Raw genomic sequence first — 26,618 nt, 5'->3', positions numbered from 1 at the left:
CTCCATCCGCGTGTCAGGTGACCTGCAGCCAGCAAGGCAAAAGGAAGCAGAGGCCCTTAGAAAAGTGCCTGTGCTGGCCACTCCCACAGCACAAGGCAGTCCCAACACAGAGCATTTCCCTTTCCCAACATGCCTCCAGGAGCAACAGCTCTTTCCCACAGCAAGCAAGAGAACAAGAAGGACGCTAGAGGAGCCTCTGGCTACATTTGGGCCTCTTTTGCCAAGAGAGAAATAGGAAGACGGTGCTGGAAATGCCTGCTGCTCTTCAAAACTTTGAGCTTCTCTTGTGCCTAACAGCTCAAGCTACATTTCCCTCTTCCCTTTCCTGCATTTTCCATATACATTCTTTTAAATTGCATGCCCTAATTCCCATCCCTTGGCTGAAGATGATAGCCCAGCAAAGCTTCCACAAAGGGTCCCTTCCCTGTGGCAGCTCCCTGCTGAAGCAGCCCAGGAACAGCTGCTGGGCTCAGCAGCAAACCCTCCCTGCACTGGAGTTTGTGCTGCATGGCCAAGGCAATCGCAGTCTTGGCACAGCATCAAAGGCTCAAGTCATGCAGCCAAGGCCTCTAAGGGGTAGAATATGGAGCAAAAGGTGCTTTCCTTCACTCCTGGAGAGAACCACTGAGTTGGTAGAAATACTTGTGAGGATCTGCCCTCAGAGTCTGCAATTTGCAGCTTGTCTTGCTTGAAGCAGCAAGCTGAGGAAATGACAGACTCCGCTGCCGCGCACTCTCCCGGGGAGGGAAGGCAACCGCTGCAGGTTGCATGGCAAATAGTCTGCACACGCTACCCAGTACAGATGCCCCCTTTGTAGCTGATGCTGCTGGCAGGACATTGACCAAAGCGGTGGCACCTTCACGGCCATTTTGTTCCCAAAGAAACTGGGCCACTGCTGCGGCATAAAGAGCAGAGCCAAGCAAAAGTCGGGCAATGCCAGCCCCAGGAGAAACCTTTACTTACGAGTCAGCTGGGTCAGGTAGTAGCCAGAATAGACAACAGAAAAGATGGTGCAAACGGCGGCACAGACTTGCCCAATCATTTTGGCAGTGCTGTGCGCGTTTGCACGCTGAGTGCCAGCCAAGGGAAAGCCAAGACTCCTCTCGGGGTGCAGGCCGTCTGCTGAGAGCTCCTTGAGCACAAGGATCCTCCTGCAGGGAGCCAGCGGAAGAGCTGCTCTGGACGACCAGGCCTGGCGCGCACCGGGACAACGCTGTGCTGACAGCACTGTGACGTGGCACCTCTGGCTTGACCTCACAATGGCAGCTGCTCTGTGGCTTTCTTGTGCCCAGCAAGACAACCTTGTGTACAGCTGATGCAAAAGAAAAGCCTGGGAAATTCTCCTCACTCACAAAGGCAGTGCTCAAGGCATGCCAGGGGAACTCAGAAAATGCGCCAATCCAAGCGGCATCCAAGCAATGCAAGCAAACATGACTCTTGGTCCCAAAAGCTTTGACTGAAAGCAAGTCTGCTTCTTCTAGGTGGCATCCTAGCTGGTTTGGAAAAGCCTAACTTCTTCAGTGACATTTAGATGGCAAACGAAGCAAAGATAATAAATTTCCAGGACTATTGTAGGCTGCAGTTGCTCCTTGAGCACGCGGGTGCATGCTGACCTATGGAGGGGCTTGACAGCTGGCCTGCAAGCAAAGCTGAGCTCATGGAAGAAATAGCAGTTGATGGTTTTTGAGTGTATCCATAGCGAGGAAGAAGACAAGGCCGTCAGCATGGAAACCCATTAGAAGAGATTCAGGAAAAGTTGCGTATGCTAGACTAGGTGCCGAAGTAGATGTGCATACGTGCCTTATAAATTTCTGTAAAACTTTTGCCAGTTGTATTGACGTTAATTGCTTTGCACCAATGGATAGAAGAAGTTATTGTGATGTAGTTAGTGACTTGAGATCACGCTTTGTTAAGAGTGTATAAGCTGGAGAACATGCAGAATAAAACAAACAAACCTTTTTCTTCTTGGGCCCTGATCACGTGTGTATGCCACGTCCGGCCTAACGGTGACGCTTGCCCCATCTCTGGGTCAAGAAACAAGTCTTGTCTGACTGGTAACTTTTCAACCAGCTGAGAAAGAAATTAGTAGCTGGAGATGCAGATTTCTGAAGAGAGGAAAGAAAAGTGTTGACAAGAATAAACCTAAGTTTTCAATGCCTGAAGCACTCAAAAATAACATGTTTTGGGATAGTGTACCATATGTTAGACAGAGTTAAAACAAACCACAACTCATTAGTATCTGGACTTCATTGCCCACTCTGCTTAGAGATGTTGCTTAAAGGCACTTGGTGTCAAGGATCCAGTTCCTGTAGATCACTGTCGACATAGATCAAAATCCTACCAACAAATCAGTGTCAAAACCAGCAAGAGTGAGACTTTTGTCCTTGGCAGGAGCTTCCAGGTGCTCCTGGAAGTCCCCAGGCCTTGACACAAAGAGGTGTATTCAACGGAGGGAGAGAAGCATCATGCTTAGCTCTAAATGTGACCTTTGCTAGCAGATCCTACTAGCAGGCAATAAATTACATTTGTTCTGCACTTCGGCAGAGCCAAGATGGGAATCAAAGTCTAGATCACAGGAGAAGATCACACGAGCCTCAGCTTTTCCAGAAGAGGAAAAATACAAAGGATAGTAAATTTGCGTTGGGTTTACAGGCTATTTTTGCAGATCGATAGACAAGGGATGAAGCTTAAAAGATGAGAGCAAAGGAAAATCAACAGATATGCTGAAAGTGAGTGAAGAGTAAGGGGACCTCAAATTAACTGAAAAGCTGCACAGAAAGCTTCTCTACTTTGTGCACTTGCCTCAAGTTTGAAATGGCAAAATCTAGGAGTACTTCAAACTTATTTTTATTAATTCTAGAAGAAAGACAATCAAAACAGTGTACTTCTGCTTACAGTATCAAGTAAAGCACAGGAAGCCATTAGAGTAAGAAAACTTGTGTTCAGACGGCTGAGGCAGCCTTAGGGGTAGGAGGAATGGGGAGGCGTGGAAATCAGGCCTGTGGGCAACATTCAAGGAGCATCCAGTCCCTGAGCAGTCCCTCACAGTGGGTATGCCAGCAGATGGAGGCGAAATGGAGCCACAGCTGGGTGGGAAAAGAGCCGGGGTGGGGAGCCGTGCTCAGCAGGGGCTCCTGCATCAAATTGCTCAATGACAGGTGTGCTATGCTGTGTGCATGTTTCCAACACCTGGCAACAGCAGGCTGGCCCAGAGGTGGGAAAAGGCCAAGGAGGCAGCAGAGTGGGAATGGGGCTCTGCAGGAGGCCCTGGTGGTTGCACACCCCTGTAGGGGATGAGGCTGGCCCAGAGGGTCCCTGGGGGTCTGGGGTGAAAAGCGGGGAAAAGAGAAGCAGGGAGGAAATGCCAGATGCTGCCGCTGTGAGAATGCCATTCCATCCCACAGGTGACATAGTGAGAGGAGGGTGGCAACAAAATGGTGATTGCTGCTGATCAGCCTGACATCTGATCAAGACAAGAGGCCCAGAAAGGACTGCACATCTGCCTCCTAGTGCTGTCCTGAATGGCAGCTCATTACCTGGTGTTCATTACCTGTAGGTCTCTCAGCTTCCCACAGGCATGCCACACTTCAGGTAAGCAAAGCTGCTTACCTCACTATGTTCTTTGGGCCTCTGAAAGGGACTGTCCACTTAGCTACAGCCTGGCAAGGAAGGGAGTCTTACAACACTGTGGATATTTTCAACTTTTATTGACACTCGGGCTGAAACAAAGTATCCCCTCGCTGCTTCTTCATCTTCATCATTCTGTCCTGCAGGTGGCCTGCTCAGGCTGACAGCTTGGAGCGCCTGCAGGTTCCAGTTCTGCTGCAGCCCAGCTTTTCCTCTCACTGCTTAATTCTTATTATGACAATTCTTTCATTTCTACTTCAAAGCTTCCCTAAATTAACAACACTCTATCCTAAGCTAAACAATCCTCTACTATCCAAGCTGTCTACGTTCTATAGTCCTTAAAAGTTGATCCCTATATTTCCTAATTTTTTTCAATTTTCATCTTTTGCAGAAAGAAAAACAACAGAGCTTTAAATTGAACCTAACAACATATCTAACCTAACCTAACCTATCCTAACCTAACCTAACCTAATCTAATCCAACCTAATGCTAACCTAACCCAACCTAACCTAACAGCTAACCTAACAGCTAACCTAACAGCTAAACTGAGCAAATATCTACACTATCATGTTTCCTAGCTACGGCACAGCTCCTCTTCAACCTCGGGGGATGGCTGAAGCTCTGCCTAAAGATGACACATCCCCTTTTCCCTCCTCTTGGCTGGCGGGGCATCAGGGCCTCCTCAGGCGCAGGTGTCTCCTCTCCAGTCTTCCTGCACTTGCTTGGCTGAGATGATCAGAGCAGCCAGGCTGGAGGCAGGATCGCCTGAGGTCACGAAGGGATGCTGCCCAGAGGAAAAAGAACAAAGCAAGGAACTCTTACTTTCCAGGATCACATCCTCGCGGGCTCAAGCAGGATTCCCTGGCTACCAGCAAGACACACAAAGAGCGCTGAGGGCAGCATGTCCCCCTGCGCCTTCCTGTCCTGGCAGCTTTCTGTGCCATGTGGCCCACACTCCTCCTCCTCCTCATCCCTTCATGCAGGTGTCCTCAGCTGCCAGGGCTTTTTGCCCCTTTGCTTTTTCTTACCTGTAGGAGCTCCTGGGCAGACCAGCGCCTGTCCTCATCTGCCTGCAGGCAGCAGCGGAGGAAGTCGCGCAGGAGAGCCGAGTGGTGCCTGGGGTTCTGCAGTTTTGGGGGCCCGTTCCTTTCTAGCAGTTCAAAAACCTACAGCACATGGATGCAAGAGGACACTCCACCTGCTCCTTTGCTAGCCACACACAGCTCTCTCCACACAGAGCCCTCTTGCTAAGCTGCACCTTACCCGGAGACGGGCTTCCCGCTGGTAAGGAGCTTCCCCTTCCACCATTTCCAGCCCCATGATCCCCAGGGACCAGATGTCCACTTTGGGGCCGTAGGCTTCTCCTCTCACCACCTCCGGTGCCATCCAGCTGGGAGTGCCGACGCTGGAGCTGCGCTTGCTGTGCTCAGGGCTGAGCTGAGCACAGAGGCCAAAGTCACCTGAGGACAAAAACAAAGCCTGTCAAAGCCAGCTACCACTGGCAAAGCAGCCAAAACCATTGCCCTGACCAGGCCATGCTGAATCTAACTGAAAAAGCAGCTGAGCTCTCCTTCCATGTGCCTGGAGCCAGGCAAATAAGGCATCGGCCGCTTCAAAAACACCCTGACGATTCACACGCTGGCCAAGCCGCGCTTCTGCCCCAGTGGCCGTCACCAAAATGCAAGCGCACGGCATATGCTGGACATGCTGCAGCCCAGCAGGGATACCCACCCAACTTGACAGATCCGTCCGTGCCCACCAGGACGTTGCAACTTTTGATGTCTCTGTGGATGACTTGGCGGGAATGAAGGAAATTCAGTCCTTGCAGGCACTGAGAGAGAAAAAGGAGGGAGGGAAAGTTAACCTGCAGGATCTGATTTCATCCCACCCGCAAGGAAAGAGCTCAAGGGGATTGGCGGCTTTCTCAGGGAATTGTGAGCCAGGGCGAAACATCACGCTGCTGTCACCATGAAGAGCTTGCTGCTTAAACACTCTTGGAAGTTTTTTCTAGATTTCCAAGCAAAGGCGTCTGGGCTCCCAAAAGTTCCACCGGCCTTGGGTAGGAAGCACGCCACCTTTGGCTGGGAGGCGGCACGGCAAAGAATTTTGGGGAAGCCTAGTGGCAGCAGAAGAGGAAGCTGCTGGTGACAGCAGCACCTTCGAGCTGTTCCACAATGCATCGCCATGCAGGCTGCAATGGTAGCCTTTGAAGCTGAGGACAGCTCTTTGCCCTTAGCTTGAAATTCTGCCACCCGCATGCTGCCTTCCAGTGGCAAGCAATGTAGGACAGACAGACAGGCTCCAGGCAAACATTCCCAGGCAAAGCTGAGAAGAGGAAGAAAGAGAAATTGAGCCAGTGAGCGAGCACCAAGGCCAGAGGACAGACAGGATGGAAGAGTGCAAGAACAGAGCCTGAGGAGTGCGAGGGCACCGGCAGGCAGTACACTTCCCATGCTCTTTCTTCTCCTGTGTGGCGTGACAGCAGCAGCAGCAGCAGCAGCAGCAGCAGCAAAAGAAAGGTGAGAGCAAGAAATCTCGGCTCTCCTTAAGCTCCAGCTGACAAGCAGCATCCGGGCAGTCTTGGGCAAGCACAAGCGGGATCCCTCACCTCCCGACAGACAGCGCCTATCTGTCCTTCCTCCAGGTACACTGCCCTCAGCACATCAAACAAGGTGCCGCCGTCCATGAACTCCATGGCCAGCCAGAGCTCCGCATCCACCAGGTAGCTGAAAGAAGAAAACCACGGCATGGAGCAACAGAATGGGCATAGCCTCAGTCACCCCAGGGCCTGAGACAGGTTTTTGCAGCTGCTCTCCAAGCTACGGGTGCCACAAGAGACTGTTGAACACCAGCTCCACCTCCTCCCACGCTCTGGAGACACGCAGAGAAATCATCCCCAGCTCTGTTCTCTGCCAGCGACCAAAGGGCATCGTCTCTTTGCGCTTGCACCAGCTAAAGCTACATTGACACCAGAATATGCCAACCTGTCTAAGTAGGTAACGATATTGGGACTCCTGTTGTCTCTCATGGCCAGGATTTCATTGGCAGCCAGCTCCTCGGACATCTCCTCCTCGAGTGACATGATCTTGATTGCCACCTGCAATGACATTGGCCACCGGTACCTTGAGAAGACGCACCCCGCTCGAGATCACAAGGAGCACGGAGCGAGTGCTGGTGCAATGAGGCAGCACGCTGGGCCAAAGTGCCTTGTCACTAGACAGCAGAGCTTAGCAGAAGCACCAAAAGCCATCCCAAATGCATTCTGCCCCCTGAGCCTAGACTGTATTTCAGAGGAACAGCCCCTGCTGCAGACATGGAGCTGCCACCCAAACCTACAAGCACAGCTCACAGCGGCGGGCAAAGCGCTCCAGAGCTGCAAAATGGCGTGGGGCTCTTGGCACTTTACCTGTTGTCCGCTGCTGGTGTCAAGGGCTTTATAAACAGCTCCAAACCCTCTAGAAAGACAAAAGCAGCAGAAAGAGACCTTTATCCCTCTGGCAGTGAAAGCAAGCCCAGGCAGCAGATCTCCCCAGGCTGCCTGGACGCCTTCCTTAGAAAAAATGCCTGGCTGCAGCATCTCTTCGGCCAACAGCATGTTAGCCCGTGAGCCCTCTGCCATGCGGGGCAGGCTGTCCAAGGGAACACTAAGGTGCAGCATGAAGACCAAGGGCCGCTGGAAATCTCCAAGGCGCACACCCTGCCAGGTCATTTCAGAACCTAAGGGGAACTCTCTCCTTGTGCGGGTGTGCATGCATGTGTGTGTCAAAAAAGGGAGAACAATTTGAGTCAGAAGACTGTCCTTGACAATCTGACCTTTCTTGGATGGCAAGGTGCTCTTTCAGGCCACAAAGCTGCAGGGCCAGGGCTTCTCCCAGCTCCTGCTCCTCACTGCTGCAAGCAAGACACTGCCAGCATCAACTTGTCTTTGATGAGGCCTTTGCATTGCTCTGACCGAGCAGTCCAGGCAGGCGACACGAGGTCAAGCCGGAGCCTGACCATGATTGGAGCTTGCCTGACTTCACGCTTGATATTGCACCAGCCAAAGACCTGGCCCACACTTTTGTAAAATGAGCTGACGTCACGCTTACCCTCGCCCGAGTTCCTCAAATGCCGTGTATTTGCCCGTTGGCCGGCCCGGACTCACGATGCTCCCTGAAAGACAAAAGCAGTGCAGGGCGCTCACTCGCACACAGAGACGCCGCTGCCCAGAGCGTCCCAAAGGCAGCCCCACTGCCCGCAGCTCTGGGCCCTTTGCGGTCCCGCGGCTTCCAGCTGCTGAGACCAGCAAGTGGGAGGGCCATCTTCTCCACCTTTCATCAGGTGGCCTTTCCAAGAAGGCCTTGATTTCTTTCAGGAGCAGCATCTCACGCGATAAGCCAAAATGATGAGCCCTTAAGAAGGGGGCCCTAAGAGGTAAGCAAGGGCCTTTGCTGCCTCCGCAGTCACACCCACCATCACTGGCAGGTCCACTGCCAGGGGCACAAAGTGTCTGCGCCGGAGGAGGAGTAAGAACCAGAGCCAGAAAACACCTGGGGCCAGACAGCTCCCTGGGCAATAGTCACTTGCTATTGCCAGCCTTCTGCTCAAGCAGAAACAATCTCTGCTTTTGCCTTTGGCCCAGAAGGCAGCCCAGGCAGGGCCAAGCCAGGCCCAGCCGCCCTCACAGGCAGCAGGGATGCCCTGAGCGCTGCCGCGCTTCCTCAGAGCAGTACAACACCTTCTGCAGAGAGGCCTAAGTGCCTCTGAGACTGAGGGCCAGCATCTGGCGCAGCCTACACCCAGACACTCGCACAAGACCCTGCTCTGGCAGACAAGAAATGCACCAGACGGACGTACTCAGTGTCTTCAGGCCCTGCTCCTCCCTCATCTCGGGCTGCTGGGCTGCGCTGCTGCAGGAAGTGCCGGCAGCGGGGCTTGAGCTGGCTGCTGCAGGCCATGCTGGTCCGGCGGCACCAGGTTGAATGGCAGAGCCTGTCTTGCGCTGGGACAAGAAAGGATTGCCCGTCAGAAGGGTGGCTGGCACTCATGCCCCCCCCTAAGCGCACAGCAAAAGCAAGGCCTTGGGAAGGTGCTGCCAGCCACGGCCAGGCCTCTCCAGCTGGAGCAGTTCCCATGTCCCCTTCTCAAAGGCACCTTCGGGAGAAGCCCAAAGGCTACTTGGATCCAGCCCCTCCCGACCACCTCCATGCTCCACGTGTTCAGCTTTTCTGCAAGACACTGGCAACAAGGTATCGATGGGGCTGCCAAATCCACAAAGAGATCAGAGCAGGGCCCCAGAGCCTCGCTGCTTTCCTCCTCCTGTCTTTTCCTGGGCCGGAATGAAATCAGCCCGGAGTTGGCAGGCAACAGTCTGCTCAGAAGCCCGCAGCGTGTCCCTTCTCTGATCTGTTTCACGGATTTCCCTTCTCTATGGCAGCCTTTAGAGAGCGGCCCTTGGGAGCCGCCTTCCAGCCCTGCCCAGACCCACCCGCCCTTTTACAATGCAGGGCTGCCAAGGATTCTTCTCTCCAAACTCTGCTCTGACCGGCTGGAAGTGAAGCACAGCCTGAAGCTAATTAGTCCACGGAGACAGCAGGTCCCTTCCAGGGGCCAGTGTCTGCCAGGTACCCTGCAAGGCTGTCAACTGCGTATTTGGGCCGCGCTGTCTGCTGACCACAGGCAGCCTGCACTGACAACGGGCACAAGGGGCTGACTCCTGCACTGAGAGTCACTCAATGCTGCCTCCTGTCTGATCCCAAGAGACACTCTGGCGCCCTCTCAGCATCCCAGCTTCAATGTCAAACTTCAGAACCCATTGGCCAGGGCTCCCCAGCTTGCCTGAAGCCGCACTACGTCACAGCAGGCACACGGCTGCCAGCATCTTCAGCCACGAGCAACAAGGGCTGCTCCAAAACGGGTAGCCTGGCCGTGCGCCAAAGGCAGTGCCAAGCTCAGCTGTCACTTACTAGCTCTGCAAGTTCAGGCTGTGAAGGGACAGCGGCTGAAGGCTTCATCTTCCTTTGCTCCTCTTCATCCTCTTCCTCAATGACAGAGGCAGCCAGAGGAGCTGCTGACCCTGCTGTTGTGCCCTGCAGGCAGACAGAAGTGAGAGAGATGGGCAAAAGCCAGTGCCTTAGGAGCTGCTTTCTATTGAGCTGGGAAAGGACCCAGAAGAAGGGCAAATCATAGACTTTGATACAAGTGGGCCTCTGAGTCACGCAAACCCAAGGAAGCTGGCTGAACGAGCTGCTACTCCATCTTGCTGTGCATTTGAGCTTCCCTGCTGCCTAGAAGCAGCAAGATGCCTTGGAGCTGTCCCTTTTGCCTTTCATCTCTTGAAAGGCTTTTCACTGGAAAATCAGCAAACAGCCAGTGCTCCCTTTGCTACTGCTGATGCCACCGGGCAGCTGGCCTTTCCTTCAGCCTCCCACGCCGGCACTCCACACTCGGCTGCAACAGGCCAAGCTGGCAGAATTGCTGCACAATTCTCACACGCCAGCAACGTCTCAGCTTCCTTTGCCACTCACCAAAGGACAGGCTTGTCTCCATCCGCGTGTCAGGTGACCTGCAGCCAGCAAGGCAAAAGGAACCAGAGGCCCTTAGAAAAGTGCCTGTGCTGGCCACTCCCACAGCACAAGGCAGTCCCAACACAGAGCATTTCCCTTTCCCAACATGCCTCCAGGAGCAACAGCTCTTTCCCACAGCAAGCAAGAGAACAAGAAGGACGCTAGAGGAGCCTCTGGCTACATTTGGGCCTCTTTTGCCAAGAGAGAAATAGGAAGACGGTGCTGGAAATGCCTGCTGCTCTTCAAAACTTTGAGCTTCTCTTGTGCCTAACAGCTCAAGCTACATTTCCCTCTTCCCTTTCCTGCATTTTCCATATACATTCTTTTAAATTGCATGCCCTAATTCCCATCCCTTGGCTGAAGATGATAGCCCAGCAAAGCTTCCACAAAGGGTCCCTTCCCTGTGGCAGCTCCCTGCTGAAGCAGCCCAGGAACAGCTGCTGGGCTCAGCAGCAAACCCTCCCTGCACTGGAGTTTGTGCTGCATGGCCAAGGCAATCGCAGTCTTGGCACAGCATCAAAGGCTCAAGTCATGCAGCCAAGGCCTCTAAGGGGTAGAATATGGAGCAAAAGGTGCTTTCCTTCACTCCTGGAGAGAACCACTGAGTTGGTAGAAATACTTGTGAGGATCTGCCCTCAGAGTCTGCAATTTGCAGCTTGTCTTGCTTGAAGCAGCAAGCTGAGGAAATGACAGACTCCGCTGCTGCGCACTCTCCCGGGGAGGGAAGGCAACCGCTGCAGGTTGCATGGCAAATAGTCTGCACGCGCTACCCAGTACAGATGCCCCCTTTGTAGCTGATGCTGCTGGCAGGGCATTGACCAAAGCGGTGGCACCTTCACGGCCATTTTGTTCCCAAAGAAACTGGGCCACTGCTGCGGCATAAAGAGCAGAGCCAAGCAAAAGTCGGGCAATGCCAGCCCCAGGAGAAACCTTTACTTACGAGTCAGCTGGGTCAGGTAGTAGCCAGAATAGACAACAGAAAAGATGGTGCAAACGGCGGCACAGACTTGCCCAATCATTTTGGCAGTGCTGTGCGCGTTTGCACGCTGAGTGCCAGCCAAGGGAAAGCCAAGACTCCTCTCGGGGTGCAGGCCGTCTGCTGAGAGCTCCTTGAGCACAAGGATCCTCCTGCAGGGAGCCAGCGGAAGAGCTGCTCTGGACGACCAGGCCTGGCGCGCACCGGGACAACGCTGTGCTGACAGCACTGTGACGTGGCACCTCTGGCTTGACCTCACAATGGCAGCTGCTCTGTGGCTTTCTTGTGCCCAGCAAGACAACCTTGTGTACAGCTGATGCAAAAGAAAAGCCTGGGAAATTCTCCTCACTCACAAAGGCAGTGCTCAAGGCATGCCAGGGGAACTCAGAAAATGCGCCAATCCAAGCGGCATCCAAGCAATGCAAGCAAACATGACTCTTGGTCCCAAAAGCTTTGACTGAAAGCAAGTCTGCTTCTTCTAGGTGGCATCCTAGCTGGTTTGGAAAAGCCTAACTTCTTCAGTGACATTTAGATGGCAAACGAAGCAAAGATAATAAATTTCCAGGACTATTGTAGGCTGCAGTTGCTCCTTGAGCACGCGGGTGCATGCTGACCTATGGAGGGGCTTGACAGCTGGCCTGCAAGCAAAGCTGAGCTCATGGAAGAAATAGCAGTTGATGGTTTTTGAGTGTATCCATAGCAAGGAAGAAGACAAGGCCGTCAGCATGGAAACCCATTAGAAGAGATTCAGGAAAAGTTGCGTATGCTAGACTAGGTGCCGAAGTAGATGTGCATACGTGCCTTATAAATTTCTGTAAAACTTTTGCCAGTTGTATTGACGTTAATTGCTTTGCACCAATGGATAGAAGAAGTTATTGTGATGTAGTTAGTGACTTGAGATCACGCTTTGTTAAGAGTGTATAAGCTGGAGAACATGCAGAATAAAACAAACAAACCTTTTTCTTCTTGGACCCTGATCACGTGTGTATGCCACGTCCGGCCTAACGGTGACGCTTGCCCCATCTCTGGGTCAAGAAACAAGTCTTGTCTGACTGGTAACTTTTCAACAAGCTGAGAAAGAAATTAGTAGCTGGACATGCAGATTTCTGAAGAGAGGAAAGAAAAGTGTTGACAAGAATAAACCTAAGTTTTCAATGCCTGAAACACTCAAAAATAACATGTTTTGGGATAGTGTACCATATGTTAGACAGAGTTAAAACAAACCACAACTCATTAGTATCTGGACTTCATTGCCCACTCTGCTTAGAGATGTTGCTTAAAGGCACTTGGTGTCAAGGATCCAGTTCCTGTAGATCACTGTCGACATAGATCAAAATCCTACCAACAAATCAGTGTCAAAACCAGCAAGAGTGAGACTTTTGTCCTTGGCAGGAGCTTCCAGGTGCTCCTGGAAGTCCCCAGGCCTTGACACAAAGAGGTGTATTCAACGGAGGGAGAGAAGCATCATGCTTAGCTCTAAATGTGACCTTTGCTAGCAGATCATACTAGCAGGCAATAAATTACATTTGTTCTGCACTTCGGCAGAGCCAAGATGGGAATCAAAGTCTAGATCACAGGAGAAGATCACACGAGCCTCAGCTTTTCCAGAAGAGGAAAAATACAAAGGATAGTAAATTTGCGTTGGGTTTACAGGCTATTTTTGCAGATCGATAGACAAGGGATGAAGCTTAAAAGATGAGAGCAAAGGAAAATCAACAGATATGCTGAAAGTGAGTGAAGAGTAAGGGGACCTCAAATTAACTGAAAAGCTGCACAGAAAGCTTCTCTACTTTGTGCACTTGCCTCAAGTTTGAAATGGCAAAATCTAGGAGTACTTCAAACTTATTTTTATTAATTCTAGAAGAAAGACAATCAAAACGGTGTACTTCTGCTTACAGTATCAAGTAAAGCACAGGAAGCCATTAGAGTAAGAAAAATTGTGTTCAGACGGCTGAGGCAGCCTTAGGGGTAGGAGGAATGGGGAGGCGTGGAAATCAGGCCTGTGGGCAATATTCAAGGAGCATCCAGTCCCTGAGCAGTCCCTCACAGTGGGTATGCCAGCAGATGGAGGCGCAATGGAGCCACAGCTGGGTGGGAAAAGGGCTGGGGTGGGGAGCCGTGCTCAGCAGGGGCTCCTGCATCAAATTGCTCAATGACAGGTGTGCTAAGCTGTGTGCATGTTTCCAACACCTGGCAACAGCAGGCTGGCCCAGAGGTGGGAAAAGGCCAAGGAGGCAGCAGAGTGGGAATGGGGCTCTGCAGGAGGCCCTGGTGGTTGCACACCCCTGTAGGGGATGAGGCTGGCCCAGAGGGTCCCTGGGGGTCTGGGGTGAAAAGCGGGGAAAAGAGAAGCAGGGAGGAAATGCCAGATGCTGCCGCTGTGAGAATGCCATTCCATCCCACAGGTGACATAGTGAGAGGAGGGTGGCAACAAAATGGTGATTGCTGCTGATCAGCCTGACATCTGATCAAGACAAGAGGCCCAGAAAGGACTGCACATCTGCCTCCTAGTGCTGTCCTGAATGGCAGCTCATTACCTGGTGTTCATTACCTGTAGGTCTCTCAGCTTCCCACAGGCATGCCACACTTCAGGTAAGCAAAGCTGCTTACCTCACTATGTTCTTTGGGCCTCTGAAAGGGACTGTCCACTTAGCTACAGCCTGGCAAGGAAGGGAGTCTTACAACACTGTGGATATTTTCGACTTTTATTGACACTCGGGCTGAAACAAAGTATCCCCTCGCTGCTTCTTCATCTTCATCATTCTGTCCTGCAGGTGGCCTGCTCAGGCTGACAGCTTGGAGCGCCTGCAGGTTCCAGTTCTGCTGCAGCCCAGCTTTTCCTCTCACTGCTTAATTCTTATTATGACAATTCTTTCATTTCTACTTCAAAGCTTCCCTAAATTAACAACACTCTATCCTAAGCTAAACAATCCTCTACTATCCAAGCTGTCTACGTTCTATAGTCCTTAAAAGTTGATCCCTATAGTTCCTAATTTTTTTCAATTTTCATCTTTTGCAGAAAGAAAAACAACAGAGCTTTAAATTGAACCTAACAACATATCTAACCTAACCTAACCTATCTTAACCTAACCTAACATAGTCTAATCCAACCTAATGCTAACCTAACCCAACCTAACCTAACAGCTAACCTAACAGCTAAACTGAGCAAATATCTACACTATCATGTTTCCTAGCTACGGCACAGCTCCTCTTCAACCTCGGGGGATGGCTGAAGCTCTGCCTAAAGATGACACATCCCCTTTTCCCTCCTCTGAGGCTGGCGGGGCATCAGGGCCTCCTCAGGCGCAGGTGTCTCCTCTCCAGTCTTCCTGCACTTGCTTGGCTGAGATGATCAGAGCAGCCAGGCTGGAGGCAGGATCGCCTGAGGTCACGAAGGGATGCTGCCCAGAGGAAAAAGAACAAAGCAAGGAACTCTTACTTTCCAGGGTCACATCCTCGCGGGCTCAAGCAGGATTCCCTGGCTACCAGCAAGACACACAAAGAGCACTGAGGGCAGCATGTCCCCCTGCGCCTTCCTGTCCTGGCAGCTTTCTGTGCCATGTGGCCCACACTCCTCCTCCTCCTCATCCCTTCATGCAGGTGTCCTCAGCTGCCAGGGCTTTTTGCCCCTTTGCTTTTTCTTACCTGTAGGAGCTCCTGGGCAGACCAGCGCCTGTCCTCATCTGCCTGCAGGCAGCAGCGGAGGAAGTCGCGCAGGAGAGCCGAGTGGTGCCTGGGGTTCTGCAGTTTTGGGGGCCCGTTCCTTTCTAGCAGTTCAAAAACCTACAGCACATGGATGCAAGAGGACACTCCACCTGCTCCTTTGCTAGCCACACACAGCTCTCTCCACACAGAGCCCTCTTGCTAAGCTGCACCTTACCCGGAGACGGGCTTCCCGCTGGTAAGGAGCTTCCCCTTCCACCATTTCCAGCCCCATGATCCCCAGGGACCAGATGTCCACTTTGGGGCCGTAGGCTTCTCCTCTCACCACCTCCGGTGCCATCCAGCTGGGAGTGCCGACGCTGGAGCTGCGCTTGCTGTGCTCAGGGCTGAGCTGAGCACAGAGGCCAAAGTCACCTGAGGACAAAAACAAAGCCTGTCAAAGCCAGCTACCACTGGCAAAGCAGCCAAAACCATTGCCCTGACCAGGCCATGCTGAATCTAACTGAAAAAGCAGCTGAGCTCTCCTTTCACGTGCCTGGAGCCAGGCAAATAAGGCATCGGCCGCTTCAAAAACACCCTGAAGATTCACACGCTGGCCAAGCCGCGCTTCTGCCCCAGTGGCCGTCACCAAAATGCAAGCGCACGGCATATGCTGGACATGCTGCAGCCCAGCAGGGATACCCACCCAACTTGACAGATCCGTCCGTGCCCACCAGGACGTTGCAACTTTTGATGTCTCTGTGGATGACTTGGCGGGAATGAAGGAAATGCAGTCCTTGCAGGCACTGAGAGAGAAAAAGGAGGGAGGGAAAGTTAACCTGCAGGATCTGATTTCATCCCACCCGCAAGGAAAGAGCTCAAGGGGATTGGCGGCTTTCTCAGGGAATTGTGAGCCAGGGCAAAACATCACGCTGCTGTCACCATGAAGAGCTTGCTGCTTCAACACTCTTGGAAGTTTTTTCTAGATTTCCAAGCAAAGGCGTCTGGGCTCCCAAAAGTTCCACCGGCCTTGGGTAGGAAGCACGCCACCTTTGGCTGGGAGGCGGCACGGCAAAGAATTTTGGGGAAGCCTAGTGGCAGCAGAAGAGGAAGCTGCTGGTGACAGCAGCACCTTCGAGCTGTTCCACAATGCATCGCCATGCAGGCTGCAATGGTAGCCTTTGAAGCTGAGGACAGCTCTTTGCCCTTAGCTTGAAATTCTGCCACCCGCATGCTGCCTTCCAGTGGCAAGCAATGTAGGACAGACAGACAGGCTCCAGGCAAACATTCCCAGGCAAAGCTGAGAAGAGGAAGAAAGAGAAATTGAGCCAGTGAGCGAGCACCAAGGCCAGAGGACAGACAGGATGGAAGAGTGCAAGAACAGAGCCTGAGGAGTGCGAGGGCACCGGCAGGCAGTACACTTCCCATGCTCTTTCTTCTCCTGTGTGGCGTGACAGCAGCAGCAGCAGCAGCAGCAGCAGCAGCAGCAGCAGCAGCAAAAGAAAGGTGAGAGCAAGAAATCTCGGCTCTCCTTAAGCTCCAGCTGACAAGCAGCATCCGGGCAGTCTTGGGCAAGCACAAGCGGGATCCCTCACCTCCCGACAGACAGCGCCTATCTGTCCTTCCTCCAGGTACACTGCCCTCAGCACATCAAACAAGGTGCCGCCGTCCATGAACTCCATGGCCAGCCAGAGCTCCGCATCCACCAGGTAGCTGAAAGAAGAAAACCACGGCATGGAGCAACAGAATGGGCATAGCCTCAGTCACCCCAGGGCCTGAGACAGGTTTTTGCAGCTGCTCTCCAAGCTACGGGTGCCACAAGAGACTGTTGAACACCAGCTCCACCTCCTCCCACGCTCTGGAGACACGCAGAGAAATCATCCCCAGCTCTGTTCTCTGCCAGCGACCAAAGGGCATCGTCTCTTTGCGCTTGCACCAGCTAAAAGCTACATTGACACCAGAATATGCCAACCTGTCTAAGTAGGTAACGATATTGGGACTCCTGTTGTCCCTCATGGCCAGGATTTCATTGGCAGCCAGCTCCTCGGACATCTCCTCCTCGAGTGACATGATCTTGATTGCCACCTGCAATGACATTGGCCACCGGTACCTTGAGAAGACGCACCCCGCTCGAGATCACAAGGAGCACGGAGCGAGTGCTGGTGCAATGAGGCAGCACGCTGGGCCAAAGTGCCTTGTCACTAGACAGCAGAGCTTAGCAGAAGCACCAAAAGCCATCCCAAATGCATTCTGCCCCCTGAGCCTAGACTGTATTTCAGAGGAACAGCCCCTGCTGCAGACATGGAGCTGCCACCCAAACCTCCAAGCACAGCTCACAGCAGCGGGCAAAGCGCTCCAGAGCTGCAAAATGGCGTGGGGCTCTTGGCACTTTACCTGTTGTCCGCTGCTGGTGTCAAGGGCTTTATAAACAGCTCCAAACCCTCTAGAAAGACAAAAGCAGCAGAAAGAGACCTTTATCCCTCTGGCAGTGAAAGCAAGCCCAGGCAGCAGATCTCCCCAGGCTGCCTGGACGCCTTCCTTAGAAAAAATGCCTGGCTGCAGCATCTCTTCGGCCAACAGCATGTTAGCCCGTGAGCCCTCTGCCATGCGGGGCAGGCTGTCCAAGGGAACACTAAGGTGCAGCATGAAGACCAAGGGCCGCTGGAAATCTCCAAGGCGCACACCCTGCCAGGTCATTTCAGAACCTAAGGGGAACTCTCCCCTTGTGCGGGTGTGCATGCATGTGTGTGTCAAAAAAGGGAGAACAATTTGAGTCAGAAGACTGTCCTTGACAATCTGACCTTTCTTGGATGGCAAGGTGCTCTTTCAGGCCACAAAGCTGCAGGGCCAGGGCTTCTCCCAGCTCCTGCTCCTCACTGCTGCAAGCAAGACACTGCCAGCATCAACTTGTCTTTGATGAGGCCTTTGCAATGCTCTGACCGAGCAGTCCAGGCAGGCGACACGAGGTCAAGCCGGAGCCTGACCATGATTGGAGCTTGCCTGACTTCACGCTTGATATTGCACCAGCCAAAGACCTGGCCCACACTTTTGTAAAATGAGCTGACGTCACGCTTACCCTCGCCCGAGTTCCTCAAATGCCGTGTATTTGTCCGTTGGCCGGCCCGGACTCACGATGCTCCCTGAAAGACAAAAGCAGTGCAGGGCGCTCACTCGCACGCAGAGACGCCGCTGCCCAGAGCGTCCCAAAGGCAGCCCCACTGCCCGCAGCTCTGGGCCCTTTGCGGTCCCGCGGCTTCCAGCTGCTGAGACCAGCAAGTGGGAGGGCCATCTTCTCCACCTTTCATCAGGTGGCCTTTCCAAGAAGGCCTTGATTTCTTTCAAGAGCAGCATCTCACGCGATAAGCCAAAATGATGAGCCTTTAAGAAGGGGGCCCTAAGACGTAAGCAAGGGCCTTTGCTGCCTCCGCAGTCACACCCACCATCACTGGCAGGTCCACTGCCAGGGGCACAAAGTGTCTGCGCCGGAGGAGGAGTAAGAACCAGAGCCAGAAAACACCTGGGGCCAGACAGCTCCCTGGGCAATAGTCACTTGCTACGTGCCAGCCTTCTGCTCAAGCAGAAACAATCTCTGCTTTTGTCTTTGGCCCAGAAGGCAGCCCAGGCAGGGCCAAGCCAGGCCCAGCCGCCCTCACAGGCAGCAGGGACTCCCTGAGCGCTGCCGCGCTTCCTCAGAGCAGTACAACACCTTCTGCAGAGAGGCCTAAGTGCCTCTGAGACTGAGGGCCAGCATCTGGCGCAGCCTACACCCAGACACTCGCACAAGACCCTGCTCTGGCAGACAAGAAATGCACCAGACGGACGTACTCAGTGTCTTCAGGCCCTGCTCCTCCCTCATCTCGGGCTGCTGGGCTGCGCTGCTGCAGGAAGTGCCAGCAGCGGGGCTTGAGCTGGCTGCTGCAGGCCATGCTGGTCCGGCGGCACCAGGTTGAATGGCAGAGCCTGTCTTGCGCTGGGACAAGAAAGGATTGCCCGTCAGAAGGGTGGCTGGCACTCATGCCCCCCCCTAAGCGCACAGCAAAAGCAAGGCCTTGGGAAGGTGCTGCCAGCCACGGCCAGGCCTCTCCAGCTGGAGCAGTTCCCATGTCCCCTTCTCAAAGGCACCTTCGGGAGAAGCCCAAAGGCTACTTGGATCCAGCCCCTCCCGACCACCTCCATGCTCCACGTGTTCAGCTTTTCTGCAAGACACTGGCAACAAGGTATCGATGGGGCTGCCAAATCCACAAAGAGATCAGAGCAGGGCCCCAGAGCCTCGCTGCTTTCCTCCTCCTGTCTTTTCCTGGGCCGGAATGAAATCAGCCCGGAGTTGGCAGGCAACAGTCTGCTCAGAAGCCCGCAGCGTGTCCCTTCTCTGATCTGTTTCACGGATTTCCCTTCTCTATGGCAGCCTTTAGAGAGCGGCCCTTGGGAGCCGCCTTCCAGCCCTGCCCAGACCCACCCGCCCTTTTACAATGCAGGGCTGCCGAGGATTCTCCTCTCCAAACTCTGCTCTGACCGGCTGGAAGTGAAGCACAGCCTGAAGCTAATTAGTCCACGGAGACAGCAGGTCCCTTCCAGGGGCCAGTGTCTGCCAGGTACCCTGCAAGGCTGTCAACTGCGTATTTGGGCCGCGCTGTCTGCTGACCACAGGCAGCCTGCACTGACAACGGGCACAAGGGGCTGACTCCTGCACTGAGAGTCACTCAATGCTGCCTCCTGTCTGATCCCAAGAGACACTCTGGCGCCCTCTCAGCATCCCAGCTTCAATGTCAAACTTCAGAACCCATTGGCCAGGGCTCCCCAGCTTGCCTGAAGCCGCACTACGTCACAGCAGGCACACGGCTGCCAGCATCTTCAGCCACGAGCAACAAGGGCTGCTCCAAAACGGGTAGCCTGGCCGTGCGCCAAAGGCAGTGCCAAGCTCAGCTGTCACTTACTAGCTCTGCAAGTTCAGGCTGTGAAGGGACAGCGGCTGAAGGCTTCATCTTCCTTTGCTCCTCTTCATCCTCTTCCTCAATGACAGAGGCAGCCAGAGGAGCTGCTGACCCTGCTGTTGTGCCCTGCAGGCAGACAGAAGTGAGAGAGATGGGCAAAAGCCAGTGCCTTAGGAGCTGCTTTCTATTGAGCTGGGAAAGCACCCAGAAGAAGGGCAAATCATAGACTTTGATACAAGTGGGCCTCTGAGTCACGCAAACCCAAGGAAGCTGGCTGAACGAGCTGCTACTCCATCTTGCTGTGCATTTGAGCTTCCCTGCTGCCTAGAAGCAGCAAGATGCCTTGGAGCTGTCCCTTTTGCCTTTCATCTCTTGAAAGGCTTTTCACTGGAAAATCAGCAAACAGCCAGTGCTCCCTTTGCTACTGCTGATGCCACCGGGCAGCTGGCCTTTCCTTCAGCCTCCCACGCCGGCACTCCACACTCGGCTGCAACAGGCCAAGCTGGCAGAATTGCTGCACAATTCTCACACGCCAGCAACGTCTCAGCTTCCTTTGCCACTCACCAAAGGACAGGCTTGTCTCCATCCGCGTGTCAGGTGACCTGCAGCCAGCAAGGCAAAAGGAAGCAGAGGCCCTTAGAAAAGTGCCTGTGCTGGCCACTCCCACAGCACAAGGCAGTCCCAACACAGAGCATTTCCCTTTCCCAACATGCCTCCAGGAGCAACAGCTCTTTCCCACAGCAAGCAAGAGAACAAGAAGGACGCTAGAGGAGCCTCTGGCTACATTTGGGCCTCTTTTGCCAAGAGAGAAATAGGAAGACGGTGCTGGAAATGCCCGCTGCTCTTCAAAACTTTGAGCTTCTCTTGTGCCTAACAGCTCAAGCTACATTTCCCTCTTCCCTTTCCTGCATTTTCCATATACATTCTTTTAAATTGCATGCCCTAATTCCCATCCCTTGGCTGAAGATGATAGCCCAGCAAAGCTTCCACAAAGGGTCCCTTCCCTGTGGCAGCTCCCTGCTGAAGCAGCCCAGGAACAGCTGCTGGGCTCAGCAGCAAACCCTCCCTGCACTGGAGTTTGTGCTGCATGGCCAAGGCAATCGCAGTCTTGGCACAGCATCAAAGGCTCAAGTCATGCAGCCAAGGCCTCTAAGGGGTAGAATATGGAGCAAAAGGTGCTTTCCTTCACTCCTGGAGAGAACCACTGAGTTGGTAGAAATACTTGTGAGGATCTGCCCTCAGAGTCTGCAATTTGCAGCTTGTCTTGCTTGAAGCAGCAAGCTGAGGAAATGACAGACTCCGCTGCCGCGCACTCTCCCGGGGAGGGAAGGCAACCGCTGCAGGTTGCATGGCAAATAGTCTGCACGCGCTACCCAGTACAGATGCCCCCTTTGTAGCTGATGCTGCTGGCAGGACATTGACCAAAGCGGTGGCACCTTCACGGCCATTTTGTTCCCAAAGAAACTGGGCCACTGCTGCGGCATAAAGAGCAGAGCCAAGCAAAAGTCGGGCAATGCCAGCCCCAGGAGAAACCTTTACTTACGAGTCAGCTGGGTCAGGTAGTAGCCAGAATAGACAACAGAAAAGATGGTGCAAACGGCGGCACAGACTTGCCCAATCATTTTGGCAGTGCTGTGCGCGTTTGCACGCTGAGTGCCAGCCAAGGGAAAGCCAAGACTCCTCTCGGGGTGCAGGCCGTCTGCTGAGAGCTCCTTGAGCACAAGGATCCTCCTGCAGGGAGCCAGCGGAAGAGCTGCTCTGGACGACCAGGCCTGGCGCGCACCGGGACAACGCTGTGCTGACAGCACTGTGACGTGGCACCTCTGGCTTGACCTCACAATGGCAGCTGCTCTGTGGCTTTCTTGTGCCCAGCAAGACAACCTTGTGTACAGCTGATGCAAAAGAAAAGCCTGGGAAATTCTCCTCACTCACAAAGGCAGTGCTCAAGGCATGCCAGGGGAACTCAGAAAATGCGCCAATCCAAGCGGCATCCAAGCAATGCAAGCAAACATGACTCTTGGTCCCAAAAGCTTTGACTGAAAGCAAGTCTGCTTCTTCTAGGTGGCATCCTAGCTGGTTTGGAAAAGCCTAACTTCTTCAGTGACATTTAGATGGCAAACGAAGCAAAGATAATAAATTTCCAGGACTATTGTAGGCTGCAGTTGCTCCTTGAGCACGCGGGTGCATGCTGACCTATGGAGGGGCTTGACAGCTGGCCTGCAAGCAAAGCTGAGCTCATGGAAGAAATAGCAGTTGATGGTTTTTGAGTGTATCCATAGCAAAGAAGAAGACAAGGCCGTCAGCATGGAAACCCATTAGAAGAGATTCAGGAAAAGTTGCGTATGCTAGACTAGGTGCCGAAGTAGATGTGCATACGTGCCTTATAAATTTCTGTAAAACTTTTGCCAGTTGTATTGACGTTAATTGCTTTGCACCAATGGATAGAAGAAGTTATTGTGATGTAGTTAGTGACTTGAGATCACGCTTTGTTAAGAGTGTATAAGCTGGAGAACATGCAGAATAAAACAAACAAACCTTTTTCTTCTTGGGCCCTGATCACGTGTGTATGCCACGTCCGGCCTAACGGTGACGCTTGCCCCATCTCTGGGTCAAGAAACAAGTCTTGTCTGACTGGTAACTTTTCAACAAGCTGAGAAAGAAATTAGTAGCTGGACATGCAGATTTCTGAAGAGAGGAAAGAAAAGTGTTGACAAGAATAAACCTAAGTTTTCAATGCCTGAAGCACTCAAAAATAACATGTTTTGGGATAGTGTACCATATGTTAGACAGAGTTAAAACAAACCACAACTCATTAGTATCTGGACTTCATTGCCCACTCTGCTTAGAGATGTTGCTTGAAGGCACTTGGTGTCAAGGATCCAGTTCCTGTAGATCACTGTCGACATAGATCAAAATCCTACCAACAAATCAGTGTCAAAACCAGCAAGAGTGAGACTTTTGTCCTTGGCAGGAGCTTCCAGGTGCTCCTGGAAGTCCCCAGGCCTTGACACAAAGAGGTGTATTCAACGGAGGGAGAGAAGCATCATGCTTAGCTCTAAATGTGACCTTTGCTAGCAGATCATACTAGCAGGCAATAAATTACATTTGTTCTGCACTTCGGCAGAGCCAAGATGGGAATCAAAGTCTAGATCACAGGAGAAGATCACACGAGCCTCAGCTTTTCCAGAAGAGGAAAAATACAAAGGATAGTAAATTTGCGTTGGGTTTACAGGCTATTTTTGCAGATCGATAGACAAGGGATGAAGCTTAAAAGATGAGAGCAAAGGAAAATCAACAGATATGCTGAAAGTGAGTGAAGAGTAAGGGGACCTCAAATTAACTGAAAAGCTGCACAGAAAGCTTCTCTACTTTGTGCACTTGCCTCAAGTTTGAAATGGCAAAATCTAGGAGTACTTCAAACTTATTTTTATTAATTCTAGAAGAAAGACAATCAAAACGGTGTACTTCTGCTTACAGTATCAAGTAAAGCACAGGAAGCCATTAGAGTAAGAAAACTTGTGTTCAGACGGCTGAGGCAGCCTTAGGGGTAGGAGGAATGGGGAGGCGTGGAAATCAGGCCTGTGGGCAACATTCAAGGAGCATCCAGTCCCTGAGCAGTCCCTCACAGTGGGTATGCCAGCAGATGGAGGCGAAATGGAGCCACAGCTGGGTGGGAAAAGGGCTGGGGTGGGGAGCCGTGCTCAGCAGGGGCTCCTGCATCAAATTGCTCAATGACAGGTGTGCTATGCTGTGTGCATGTTTCCAACACCTGGCAACAGCAGGCTGGCCCAGAGGTGGGAAAAGGCCAAGGAGGCAGCAGAGTGGGAATGGGGCTCTGCAGGAGGCCCTGGTGGTTGCACACCCCTGTAGGGGATGAGGCTGGCCCAGAGGGTCCCTGGGGGTCTGGGGTGAAAAGCGGGGAAAAGAGAAGCAGGGAGGAAATGCCAGATGCTGCCGCTGTGAGAATGCCATTCCATCCCACAGGTGACATAGTGAGAGGAGGGTGGCAACAAAATGGTGATTGCTGCTGATCAGCCTGACATCTGATCAAGACAAGAGGCCCAGAAAGGACTGCACATCTGCCTCCTAGTGCTGTCCTGAATGGCAGCTCATTACCTGGTGTTCATTACCTGTAGGTCTCTCAGCTTCCCACAGGCATGCCACACTTCAGGTAAGCAAAGCTGCTTACCTCACTATGTTCTTTGGGCCTCTGAAAGGGACTGTCCACTTAGCTACAGCCTGGCAAGGAAGGGAGTCTTACAACACTGTGGATATTTTCGACTTTTATTGACACTCGGGCTGAAACAAAGTATCCCCTCGCTGCTTCTTCATCTTCATCATTCTGTCCTGCAGGTGGCCTGCTCAGGCTGACAGCTAGGAGCGCCTGCAGGCTCCAGTTCTGCTGCAGCCCAGCTTTTCCTCTCACTGCTTAATTCTTATTATGACAATTCTTTCATTTCTACTTCAAAGCTTCCCTAAATTAACAACACTCTATCCTAAGCTAAACAATCCTCTACTATCCAAGCTGTCTACGTTCTATAGTCCTTAAAAGTTGATCCCTATAGTTCCTAATTTTTTTCAATTTTCATCTTTTGCAGAAAGAAAAACAACAGAGCTTTAAATTGAACCTAACAACATATCTAACCTAACCTAACCTAACCTAACCTAACCTAACCTAATCTAATCCAACCTAATCCTATCCTAACCCAACCTAACCTAACAGCTAACCTAACAGCTAACCTAACAGCTAAACTGAGCAAATATCTACACTATCATGTTTCCTAGCTACGGCACAGCTCCTCTTCAACCTCGGGGGATGGCTGAAGCTCTGCCTAAAGATGACACATCCCCTTTTCCCTCCTCTGAGGCTGGCGGGGCATCAGGGCCTCCTCAGGCGCAGGTGTCTCCTCTCCAGTCTTCCTGCACTTGCTTGGCTGAGATGATCAGAGCAGCCAGGCTGGAGGCAGGATCGCCTGAGGTCACGAAGGGATGCTGCCCAGAGGAAAAAGAACAAAGCAAGGAACTCTTACTTTCCAGGGTCACATCCTCGCGGGCTCAAGCAGGATTCCCTGGCTACCAGCAAGACACACAAAGAGCACTGAGGGCAGCATGTCCCCCTGCGCCTTCCTGTCCTGGCAGCTTTCTGTGCCATGTGGCCCACACTCCTCCTCCTCCTCATCCCTTCATGCAGGTGTCCTCAGCTGCCAGGGCTTTTTGCCCCTTTGCTTTTTCTTACCTGTAGGAGCTCCTGGGCAGACCAGCGCCTGTCCTCATCTGCCTGCAGGCAGCAGCGGAGGAAGTCGCGCAGGAGAGCCGAGTGGTGCCTGGGGTTCTGCAGTTTTGGGGGCCCGTTCCTTTCTAGCAGTTCAAAAACCTACAGCACATGGATGCAAGAGGACACTCCACCTGCTCCTTTGCTAGCCACACACAGCTCTCTCCACACAGAGCCCTCTTGCTAAGCTGCACCTTACCCGGAGACGGGCTTCCCGCTGGTAAGGAGCTTCCCCTTCCACCATTTCCAGCCCCATGATCCCCAGGGACCAGATGTCCACTTTGGGGCCGTAGGCTTCTCCTCTCACCACCTCTGGTGCCATCCAGCTGGGAGTGCCGACGCTGGAGCTGCGCTTGCTGTGCTCAGGGCTGAGCTGAGCACAGAGGCCAAAGTCACCTGAGGACAAAAACAAAGCCTGTCAAAGCCAGCTACCACTGGCAAAGCAGCCAAAACCATTGCCCTGACCAGGCCATGCTGAATCTAACTGAAAAAGCAGCTGAGCTCTCCTTTCACGTGCCTGGAGCCAGGCAAATAAGGCATCGGCCGCTTCAAAAACACCCTGAAGATTCACACGCTGGCCAAGCCGCGCTTCTGCCCCAGTGGCCGTCACCAAAATGCAAGCGCACGGCATATGCTGGACATGCTGCAGCCCAGCAGGGATACCCACCCAACTTGACAGATCCGTCCGTGCCCACCAGGACGTTGCAACTTTTGATGTCTCTGTGGATGACTTGGCGGGAATGAAGGAAATGCAGTCCTTGCAGGCACTGAGAGAGAAAAAGGAGGGAGGGAAAGTTAACCTGCAGGATCTGATTTCATCCCACCTGCAAGGAAAGAGCTCAAGGGGATTGGCGGCTTTCTCAGGGAATTGTGAGCGAGGGCAAAACATCACGCTGCTGTCACCATGAAGAGCTTGCTGCTTCAACACTCTTGGAAGTTTATTCTAGATTTTCAAGCAAAGGCATCTGAGCTCCCAAAAGTTCCACTGGCCTTGGGTAGGAAGCACGCCACCTTTGGCTGGGAGGCGGCACGGCAAAGAATTTTGGGGAAGCCTAGTGGCAGCAGAAGAGGAAGCTGCTGGTGACAGCAGCACCTTCGAGCTGTTCCACAATGCATCGCCATGCAGGCTGCAATGGTAGCCTTTGAAGCTGAGGACAGCTCTTTGCCCTTAGCTTGAAATTCTGCCACCCGCATGCTGCCTTCCAGTGGCAAGCAATGTAGGACAGACAGACAGGCTCCAGGCAAACATTCCCAGGCAAAGCTGAGAAGAGGAAGAAAGAGAAATTGAGCCAGTGAGCGAGCACCAAGGCCAGAGGACAGACAGGATGGAAGAGTGCAAGAACAGAGCCTGAGGAGTGCGAGGGCACCGGCAGGCAGTACACTTCCCATGCTCTTTCTTCTCCTGTGTGGCGTGACAGCAGCAGCAGCAGCAGCAGCAGCAGCAGCAAAAGAAAGGTGAGAGCAAGAAATCTCGGCTCTCCTTAAGCTCCAGCTGACAAGCAGCATCCGGGCAGTCTTGGGCAAGCACAAGCGGGATCCCTCACCTCCCGACAGACAGCGCCTATCTGTCCTTCCTCCAGGTACACTGCCCTCAGCACATCAAACAAGGTGCCGCCGTCCATGAA

This window comes from Ammospiza nelsoni, chromosome Z (assembly GCF_027579445.1).
Source record: "Ammospiza nelsoni isolate bAmmNel1 chromosome Z, bAmmNel1.pri, whole genome shotgun sequence".
Lineage (NCBI taxonomy): Eukaryota > Metazoa > Chordata > Aves > Passeriformes > Passerellidae > Ammospiza > Ammospiza nelsoni.
Note: the sequence above shows the minus strand (reverse complement) of the source record.